Genomic DNA, 11,805 nt, shown 5'->3' on the forward strand with positions numbered 1-11,805 from the left:
GTCGCCAGAAAAATGAGCGTTGCAAGAACCTGCAACAAGGAAGTGCGCTAAACCACGGCGGGTCTCACTCTCCAAATCTTGACTCAATAGTCCCGTCACCCACATTACTGTCTGCGGTCTAAAACGAAATCGCTGGAAGACACCCGGCTCATCGTTTCAAGCAGATTTTCTGTATCACAAACGATTGTGAACGTTGATCGCAAGAAGAGATTTAAGACCACTACGTTGGAACCTCAAGACTTTATCTCAGGTAATTTATAAATTCGTCTTAGAAACGTGGACATTTGAGGGGTTTTCGGATTTGAGGAAAAACTAAAAGAAATTGAATAACACCTCATATATAAAGATTTTGATAGGACTCACGATGGATGTGACCGGTCGACATGAAATATTTACTCCTCCTAGGCACCAGATCCCACCCCTGTTGTGTCCAGGGGTCCGTGTTTGCCCAACTATCTATTTTGTATTGCTTATAGGAGTTATGAGATTGATCACTGTTCGTTATCTTCGCCTTTCATAGTTTTTCATCATTTTCAGTTCCAAATACTGGACTTCCAGTTCCAACCCCTCACATGGTAATCATTTTGAAGGCTCTAGAGCTGGAGTAACTATTAGAGGAGTAGACCCGAATGTGGTGATCCGTATCAGGAGCTCCCTGAATCGCATGAATTCTCCTATGATGGAAAGGGAAATGCACTCTCCTTTCCGTATCCTTTATTGTTTCGTGGATTGAATTGAATAATTATGATCAATATTGTTTTTGTCTATTTTGATGTTTGCAATCATTGATGTAAAACTTATACAGTACCAATTTTGATGCACCAGATGCGCATTTCGACAAATAATGTCTCTTCAGTGATGCTCAACCGAAATTTTTGAATCCGAAATAACAGTTTATATAATAACATGAGGTTGTTTTCTAAAGGACTTTCATCATGCATTATACTGTATAGTAAATGATGTTACTCGTTAAGTTATTTGCACAAATACATCGTCAAGTACATCTAGTTTTACCAGGGAAATATAATTTCCTCCACTTAAACTCATCAAGCGATATTTGTTTGACCCAAGTACACAACAATAAATAACGGGAGACGATCGCCACCTACAAGAAGTGTTTTGTGTTAAAACATTGCTTCTACACATCCATTGCCTAACACTCATAGCGCAGATTTTCCTGTAGATCCCCCACCCTTTTGACTTTATTTGAGAGGTGAATAGGTGACTTAGCTTCCCTCTGAAGACGTCATTATATTTCTCAAAAAGAGGGCGAAGAAAGAGTCACTACTCCCATCTAACTTTATGTGTTTCTTTCTTTTGTGTTATGTGTATGTTTTCGTCTGCGAAAAGAGGCCAAAACAAAGATAAGCCACTTTTCGCCCCGAAATAATGAAAATACGACAAAATAAAAAAAAAGACGCGAACAGACGATAAAGAACAACCATACTTTAGCGGTCAATTTTGTTATCTTTTTGTTTTGTAGCTAATTGTCGTTTGGTCGTCTTTTTGTTTGTTGTCTTTTCGTCTCAAAATAACGAAAAGACGACGAATGGCATAAATCGGTTACCATAATAAAAAGTCTCTTATTTGTTAGGGAATTGTCAAGAGTTGCTATGGTGACCCCACTTTGGTTTTTTAATTACTAAGAACTATAATTAGCTGACCACACTCTTTAGGTAATTTCGTATTCTTTGCAGGGGTTATGGAATTTATCCCTGTTCTTTAACTAACCTTTTTGTCATCGACATACAGGGTATCTACATGTATCAAAATTAAAAAACTTTGACAATTGGGCCTGGTAAAAACATTGATCATATGAATAAAGACACCAAATACGCACGCTAGATGTATTAGTATTTAAAGAACCCATTTCAATATACATCCTGAAGCGTTTAACTGCATCCTGGGCATCTGAGTATAAGGAAGTACCGTATTAACCTATTTGTGCCTACTTAAACACAGCTCATTTGTCTCAAGTATTATCTGTAATAACACGAATGCCTCTGCCTTTCATGGAAGAATAAAAAATCAGAAAATATGAAAGTGTCGGTGATTGTAGCCTGTAGTTTTGTTTTAATCGGCAATAACGTGTTCAGTCAGTATATAACATGGGACAGTAACGATGAGAAAGATTTATCTGCGTGTCCGTATCAACTTGCCATTGCTCAAAAGGAATTACAGCGCGTGGATAAGAAGATTAAAGATCTCAGTGGTAAGTCCATATATATTATACTGTCCTGTATTTCAATATCTTCAACTGTATGCTTACTTTATCAGACTCTGAAAAATAAAACAAGAAAACATCTCAATATGGATGCATTCAAAACAATAAGGAAATAGTGTGCACGTGTAGGTGATGTATATTAACTTATTGATATCAAGATCTAGTGGGGACGAGACAAATTGGGGGACATGGAGGACTACGGGGGCTACCTGGTTTACCCGGAGTTCCGGGAGAAAGAGGACCACCTGGCTTTGATGGACTCCTAGGAAGACCTGGGGAACCCGGAGTCAGTGGGCTACCAGGACAACAAGGACCAAAGGGAGACAAAGGTGAACCTGGACGACCTGGACTCCCGGGACTAATCGGAAGGAAAGGAGAGCCTGGATTACCGGGAACATAGTGGGAACTGTACAGTATATGGGGCTCTTATCAGAACTTTAAGGGACTCACATTAAATATCTTTCTTAACGCTCAACTGTTATCGAACTGCTTTCAAAGGAAGGAGTATGTTTTTGTCATATACTCTCCTAAAATTTTTGAAATCTTCAAACGTTTTAGAAGAAATGGGTTCCTTAAAGAGGTTCGCACCTGACATTTGGAGTAATGTCAATGTTTTGGGAAGTATATTTTTGATTTCTACATTGAAGGAGAATTAGGAAATTACAAAGACAAACTGGGGTCGCAACGCTTGTAATTGAGCTACAGTGTTCTAAACATGACCTTTTTGCACTTAAAATTTATTCAATTAAACTTGATTTTTCTGTTAGTGTCAACACAACATAAGCAACACAAATCAACCAATACATTAAATAGATGCATAATTATGTCCTCTAACACTACAGATGAAAAAAGAAATTAATACTAGTGTAACCGAGCAGATAACCTACACATAGTCGTAAAGAGTTATCTTTCTTCCGAACGAGAACAATGGGTGAAGCGAAAGGACTTGCACTTTCACGAATGACACCATTAACAAGTAGTTTCAGAATGTGTTGCTTTACTTCTTCAAATTGGGATGGAGGGATGCGACGGTATTGTTGAGATATTGTCTTATGATCAACAAGTCGAATGCGATGTTGACTTGTGTTTGTACATCCAATATCACAAACTATTTAAACTGGGCTGATCGCTGATCGTGTTCGGATTACTTGCTAGCAGAGTAGCGGGTCTTTTGTCCGTAGTCTCCTCCTCTTCGCTAAAAGTATGATTTCATCTCGGAATCTGTGAAATTCTGTAGGGTTATTCCGCAATAGTCTCTTTGCTTCCTTCCTTAGAAACGGATCACGAAGACCATTAGCAAATTGTTCTCATAGGGTAATGTTTTTGTTCGGAAACACACTACTGTTCTTTCTGAGCACAATTTGGTAGAGATCCAGTAATTCGTATGAATAGTGTCTGATTGTTTCTGAATGTTCCTGGTTTCGTTCAAAAAACCTCTGCTGCAGAGTTGTAACGGATTCCGGAGTTCAAAATGCCGATTTCAAACAATCTAATATAGCGTATGGTGAATGACGAATTTCTGGACAAAACTTCACTTCTTCTTTGACCTGGCCCTCTAGATGTGAATAAATCAAGTCAACCTTCTGTGAATCTGTGTATTTTCTAGCTGAGAAAGTAATTTCAAGTTCATCAATCCAATCATCAATAGATAAGTCAGATTTTGATACGGGGTGTCCAGAAAATGTCTTAATTTTTCTAGTTTCGGGAAGAAAAACTTGTTTCTCAATTACAGTTTTTGAATTGTGTTTCGCCTCTAACAATTCCATTTCCAATTCGCGAACTCTTTGTTGTAGATCAGCTTTCTTCGTGTTGAAAACACAGGTAACAACGGTACAACAAGTACTCACTATGGAATCTATTCACTGTCACCGCACAAGCATCGGACTTTTAAATGCCATGTAACGTCGGTAGGAGAAATACTCACAGTGGCTTTACAGATTCCTAGGGTTGATGGTTCACAAAAGATATTAGCTCCATTTCCTGCTATCTTTGGAAATAAATTTCGGGGTATTCAATGCCCAGATATGATGGGTTTTTTTCTTCTCGCAGTGCCATATTGTAACCGAGCAGCAAGGGGAATCTTGATTCGGCTTTATGTTGTTTATTTTTGTAGAAATATACAAGTATAAGAATAAGACAATGACCACAAGATGCACCCGATGAAAGCTGGACAGCTAGATCTTCGGAGGAAAATGTACACTGCTTTGATTTACTCAGTCTTAACGGTAACTCTCAAGCAATCAGGTTCTTTCTGTGTATTTGATAAGGACAATGTTTACTTTATTCTTCTGATGTACATGAATATCCATTTAATGAAGATCATAGGATACACGAGATTTTGGACACAACAAATGAAGTAGGATTTACATAACACTCGGAAAAAGTTTTATCTGAAAACGAAAGCAAAAATGAATTCTAAGTATTAAAAAAAAATCCAGATTCCAAAAACATACTGATTGAAATATTCATAGCTTGATCTAGTATCCAATGCAGAATATTCAACGTGGATAACATCTTCAGATGTTAACATTACAAGTGACTTGGGACGATGAGGAAAACCTAAGTCACCCTAATAATCTTTTTTTTTCAAATGTAATCAACATTAAAATAAAGTCAAATCGCTCGACTGTCGATAAGGATCCAGATTTACACAAGGATATCCTTGACGACAAGTTGACGTTGTGTACGCAGGTCCAGCATACTCGCTTTGTAAATGGAAAGAATAACTTAAATGACTCAACATACCTTCAATTGTTAATAATGAATTTCACTTGATTTCTACTCGGTAAAAATATTTAATTTTGTGCTGAAGAGTCGTACGTGTAAGCATGTAGTTTTCCTCAATTTTGCTTATGTTGAACAACATGGTAGTGGCTGGGTACTTGCTTAAGAACAATCAACTCCATATACAGTAACTTTAGTCCGGACAACTGATACTTGTTCTGCGGTACACCAAAGATACGCACGATGCTATGTTGGTGCTACTTGCATTTCAATATTTGTTGAACAAATGTTTTACAACTTGTCCAAATATCATTCACATTCTACATTCGACAGTAAGTTCATTCCGGACAACTGATATTTTGTTCTGTGATACGTTTCTAAGTACACCAAAGATACGCACGATGTTATGTGGTGGTACTTTTATTTTAATATTTGTTGTATGAATGTAACCTTTACGATTTGTCCAACTCTATCATTCACGATCCCTAGACCTTGGTATCTAACAATGGTTACATGAATTCGGACTTTGAAATCAAAATGTAATAAATGATGATGAACATTATATTATCATGACACAAAATAAAATGAATAAAATATTTATTAATGAACAGAATTAAATTCCTTAGAATATCATGAATATATGGCAGTAATTATGTCGTAATATCTTAGGGGACAAGAAGATATGCAGCTTCATAGAAAAGTATTTCGAAAGCGGTTTGGTGACCTCGTGGAGCTGGAATTCATCTCGAACAGTCCTATGCGCCAAAGATACAATTATTCGAGCATGCCTAATGTTAATTAGCAAAATTCGGGAGAAATAATTGCTACAGCTAGAGGCGGAACTGGGTATCCAAATAAAATAAAGTGAAATTGTCTGTGCTTTATACTAACTATTCTTCACTTAGGGCAGTTGTGTTTATTTAAGAGTTCATGGCTATGTCGGTGCTTTATATACATACTTACGTCAACATCCCAAAGTTATGTAGCAATATTCTAATATCACTTGCATATTGTGTTTATGTCTCGGACTAATTCGATTTGTGAGTATGTGATCTGCGTATGATAAAATTTCAATTCGAGGCGGGCTGTAAGGGAAGACGTCGGATATTTCAGGGTTCCAATAGTTCCGTTTAAGGATGGAGACTTGTCAGCGTTTTTTAACGTAAGAGGGTCTCCATAGTTTGAGTGACGTAAAATTTCTGTTGTTAGTTTTTGGAGAATAAACAATAAATGATTTTATTGAAATAGAAATAGCAATTTTGTATTATTTCCTAGCAGAATTCATTGAATTTTCAATGCTTCGATAAACGCACGAAAAAACTTACGACAACCATCTTAGCTCTTGCGAACGTGGGAGAAAAGCATTGTTCTTTTACAGCATGATTATGCAATTTCCTGAGTTTTCCTCCGATAAAGACATCAACAGCATCGCTACACACCTGGCACCGACAGACGACGCGACATGTCAAATGACAATAATACTGTCACACACGAAGAAAATGTAAGTGAAATGTACACCATCTCTTCTTTTGGGAATAGTAAATCTTTAATTATTATCTTTCGTAAGGCCAATACAACTCCTGTGTATATACTCTATAAAATCGTAGGCCTGCAAAATATTTGTGTACACATGTATAACCTACATGTACGTAGTTTATACATCAGGACTCTTTACTAGTCAGTGCAGTGTAAATACACGCACATTCACATGAATTTTTAATACTCAGGTACTCTGACGTAATTATGTATCAACCAAATTAAACATCGTCAATGAAACAATGATAATTGCGTGCATTAAAGATGTACATTTTCTCAAAACCCCATTCCAGTGCTCATGTGTTTATAATTAGAGAGAAAAAGTATGGTGTCCCAGGCAGGTCTAAAATTAGTAAATCATCTGATGTGGATTTTTTAAGAATTGGCTCTTATTAAAAGTAATAGGGTTGATCATTATCAACAAAACCACTATATTAAATGTGTTTATAATTAAAGAGAAACAGTATGGTGTCCCAGTCAGGTCTAAAATTAGTAAATTATAATGTATGATGTGGATTTCAAAAACATTAAATCTTAATTGCTCTTATTGAATGGAATGGGTTTGATCATGAACAAATTACAGAAGTCTTTTTTATTTTTTTTAAATAAGTGATTGTTTTGAGAATCAATTATTTTTAACTATTATAAATATTTTTGAGATGTGAAAATGCATTCATGAAATGAAGGGATAGAATGCTTTTCATTTTATATTGAAATAACAATTCTTTCTATGGTGGACTGATCAGATGTGTCCAATGTCACTTAGATGCCCACTGTTTTGGATGGGCTAAATTGCTGTAGAAAGGACGATAGGAATTTAGATGCTCATAAGTATTCAATGTTTTATTAAATTGAAATTGCAAAAAAAAAAATATTGAAAACGTTCTATGCATGTTTAATTTATTGAACTAATTTTTTCACAAGGTATATGAAAACCCTAGGGTAAATTTACAGTGGAGAACTGGCGGAAGATTTAATTTCCAAATTAAAAAAAAAATTGATACATTTCTTTTATTAAAAATGTAGACTTCTCATCACAACATTTCATTAAATCTAGATAATGACGACTATCAAAATTTTAGGAAGCAATCAACAGTACTGATGGAGATGAAAGAAGGAGAACATTTCAAGTGTGAGATTGCATTTGAGGAGATTGATATGACAATAGTACATGCACCAGAGCCAACTGTCAAACAGCACTCCAGCCAGCAACATATTCCTCTTGTATTCTTTGACTTGGAATCAAAAGGACTGGGTTTGTTACTTTTTACTACCTGCCCAATATTCAAATTGATTGTTCAGTTGAGAAAAGAAGTTCTTAAATGAATACATGTATTATATTTTGGTGTTCATTCATTTTCCAGCTAGAAATTCTCATATTACACAGCTGCCATGTGTGGTGAAGAAAAGTTTCCCATCTATACCTTTCTAAAAATACCTATAACAGCAAAAGACTCAGAAATAACAGAAATCGAAAATGTTAATGGAAATATGTTTAGCAAAAATTAAAAATGTAGAAGTCAATCCTTGGAAAATGGATGCTCCTCTTGATTTTGTTTCAAAATTTCAAACTAAAGTAATTCTGCATTTATAATAGCAATGTATGAATGTTAACAAATATGAATGTTTATTGTATACTATACTCAATTTAACATGTTCTGTTTATGAGAGAGAGAGAGAGAGAGAGAGAGAGAGAGAGAGAGAGAGAGAGAGAGAGATTATTGCAAGAATTGGATAGTAACTGCAAAAATTATGTGCAAGCTGCACCAGTAATGATGTACACGGTGGTGATATTGTTCTCTGAATTTTGATATAAATTAATGTACATGTACCAAATGAAATTATTCTATTAAATTTCCATTTCAAATGAAAATGAGTCAATTTCAACACAATGTGTTTTTATTTATTAAAATGCAAGGTGAAGATAACGAACAGTGATCAAACTAAGTTATAATTAAAAATAAGTTTAAAAAGAACTGTATTTCAGTTTTAAGAACTAATGATGGAGAAAATTCGGATTAGACTGCTTGAAAATTCTAGTCCACGAAAGCAGCTAGCTTGTGATTGTTGCTTAGAAAAAAAATCATATTTTTCAAAGCATCATAGCAATTTATGACTGATAATTTGCTTGTAACACTAATAAATTTTGATATTGTAAATGTAGTCGCTTTAAATGAATTTAAAATTTGAATTTGAAATAAATCTCATTATTTTAATTAAAATTACTTTCTTAAATGGGTGATGACCTGCAATTTTTTTCCTTGAGGAATAAACTATAAGGAATTGCCTATCTTTAGGCAAAATTATAGGAATTTGTAAATATATGGTCATTGTATAATTTTCATAAGAACTTTTATTGTTTTGGCTCAAAAAAGTAAAATTTTAAAATTAGACAGAGGAAATTCGAATTAGAATAGGAACAAGTTTTGGGTATATATTAATAAAAAATTTCCCTAAAATATACAATTGCTACATCATACTGTATATTCATAATAAAATATTTGAAAATCAATATCAAGAATTTTTTCTATGAACACTTGTGTAAGGTATGGTTCAATTTTGCAAATTTAACCGGAAAAAGTGCTATTTTTAGAAAGTGAACTTCCGCTCACTTTGACGCAAAATTATGTGTATTTTAATGCACATTCTGTGAAAAAATGAAAACTTTTTAATTACAATGAAGTTGACAAGACTCCATCCTTAAAGACCCCCCCCCCCAAAAAAAAAAACACCGTACGGTTGCTCCACGGATCACTGAATGTGGGCGGAGCTTATCCATGGTCAATGTTATTTACCTGGAATTTACCTGGCCAAGAGATCGGTTGTTGTGTATATTTTTATGATATACACAGGAAATTTCTCAGGTTATTACAAATTATGCTTAGTGTCTTGATTTGTGCAACAACAAAAAAATTAAAATTTCTACCTACATGCATACCGCATTTCTATTTCCCGTAAACCTTCAAACTTGGTCATATTTATGTATTGCAAATGACAGGTTTAGCCCATTTCTAAACCTTTGCTTTTTAAAACTTCTAATTAAATTGTTGTATATCGTATATAAATAATTTCCTAAATATAATATTACCCGGCGTTTCCGGGCACTTCCTGGTGTCCTGTGAGTTCGCGGTGTCGTGGTTGTAGTAGGTAAAATATCCATGTTTCGAGAGAATGAATAAATCCAAGTAGATCTGTGTACATGTACAACCAAATGAAGAATGATCAAGATACCCCTCAATATGGGCCGTCTGTAGGGTGTCTGTAGCTGTAGTGTTTGCGTAATGGTGGTATCCCAAACAAAAGCTGACACGAAGTCTACCCCCCTCCTCTCTCTCTCTCTCTCTTTAGGGTTTCTGTGGATGTAGTGTTGATGTAACGATGGCATCCCAAACAGAAACTGACACGAAGTCTACACCCTCTCTCTCTCTCTCTCTCTCTCTCTCTCTCTCTCTCTTTAGGGTTTCTGTGGACGTAGTGTTTGTGTAACGATGGTATTCCAAACAGAAGCTGACACATAGCTAGTCTACCCCCCCCCCTTTTCTCTCTCTCCCTTACTCTCAATCATTGACTAAATGAGTAATTATTGCCATACGTATGCAACACTATTGCCATGCCATATTATTTCATCAGATATTCTATATTATTGCTACAGTATTACACATTTCTCTCTCTCTCTCTCTTTATAAATATAAAACCGTGATAAATTATAAATAGCTCAATAACTCTCTCTCTCTCTCCCCCCCCTCTCTCTCTTTATCTTTATAAATATAAAACCGGGATAAATTATAAATAGAAATATCTCAATAACTCTCTCTCTCTCTCTCTCTCTCTCTCTCTCTCTCTCTCTCTCTCTCTCTATATATATATATATATATATATATAAAGCCTGATAAATTATAAATAGAAATATCTCAGTAACTCTCTAAATATAAAGCCGTGATAAATTATAAATAGAAATGTCTCAATAACTTATTTATGCTTTTTTACTATTGTTTGATTTCTGATTGTGTAATTCATAATCCATGTGGTATCTCAAACAGAAGCATTTTTTTAAACTACTGTAACAGTTTTACGCATGGGCAATATAACCATTATACATGTTGATGTGCTGCACCAATAAAGAATTGTTCATGTTTTTATAAATATAAAGCCACAATAAATCATTAATAGAAAACATTCCAATAACTTAAGTTTTTTTTTAAATTATTATTATTGTTTGATTTCTGATTGTTTAATCTATAATAACATGTATAAAGATGGAGAGAGAAAATACGATGATAAATTGCATTGTGTAGGGGGCGTTAGAAATTAAAATATTCTAGGTGCGAGTCAATGCTATCAAAACTCAGGTATACCGGAGCTTTCCTCAAGATCTGAAGACTGCCGGTCATCATTAGCCATGATTGTTATCAAAACATCTTTCTCAGGTAGCTGTAGACCACCGTCTCTGCAAACGTCAATCAACCTAAGCTCTATTGTTAAAAGTTTGATTGACCAGCGGCTTATCATTGATCGCGACACAGGTAAAATTTGGGGGCGCTAACTTAAAGTTGGGTCTTTAAAGTAAGAATTTCAGAACCTTTATGGTGGTTATCGTAATTTAAGTTGAAAATAAAAACTGTCTTTCGACTGAATGTTGTCTAACGCCTTTCATACCAAGTATTACACCTTTCTTTACATACTGAATTTGACCATGGGTTACTTCCTGATCAGCATACGGGGGAGGCTGGTCCATGTTTGCCCAACTATCTCTTTTTTATTGCTTATAGGAGATATGAGATTAATCACATCGTTACCTTCACCTTTCATTACTTCATGCAAGTTTGACCTTATTGCACCTATATCATTACATGGAAACGTTCGAGTTTTCTCTAGACCCGAGAGTCCGTGAGAAGTAACAGAGAAAACGATAGATTGCTATATATCCGAAAAACTTCGATTAATCCTTTATCTTACTAAATTCTCCAGTGTAAGTTGATTATTGTCTTGTAAAACTAAGACCGATGTTTATATACCGTGATTGGCTTTCTAAATGAACAATAGTCTAATGATATACCGGAAGACACAAGTCAATATGTCACTATTTGTCCTTCTTTATCCAAACATGACAATATTACTATTAAGAACAGCCAATAACGCCCGTATTACAAACATCTATGTTCTCATGCCGTGATGATGAAGTATGCTTAATTTGTTAGTGATGATAAAGTTTGCAGATTAACAAGATGTAAATCAGGCATAGTTTGGCAGTCAGATAGTGTCACTATATCCTTCTTCTATTATGTAAGTATTGTAAATTCAAATGACCAATTCTGTTTCCC

The 11,805-nt window shown here is 34.9% G+C and overlaps 1 long non-coding RNA gene across 1 annotated transcript; it reads left to right on the forward strand.

Annotated features, from left to right (window-relative positions):
- The first annotated feature begins 1,904 nt into the window (after window positions 1-1,904).
- LOC125677013 (uncharacterized) lies at window positions 1,905-8,371 on the forward strand. Its single transcript, XR_008801541.1, has 4 exons — window positions 1,905-2,212; window positions 2,383-6,449; window positions 7,567-7,739; window positions 7,849-8,371. It is a non-coding gene; the product is annotated as an uncharacterized LOC125677013 (long non-coding RNA).
- The last annotated feature ends 3,434 nt before the right edge of the window (window positions 8,372-11,805 follow it).

This window comes from Ostrea edulis, chromosome 3 (genome assembly GCF_947568905.1).
Source record: "Ostrea edulis chromosome 3, xbOstEdul1.1, whole genome shotgun sequence".
NCBI classification, from domain to species: domain Eukaryota; kingdom Metazoa; phylum Mollusca; class Bivalvia; order Ostreida; family Ostreidae; genus Ostrea; species Ostrea edulis.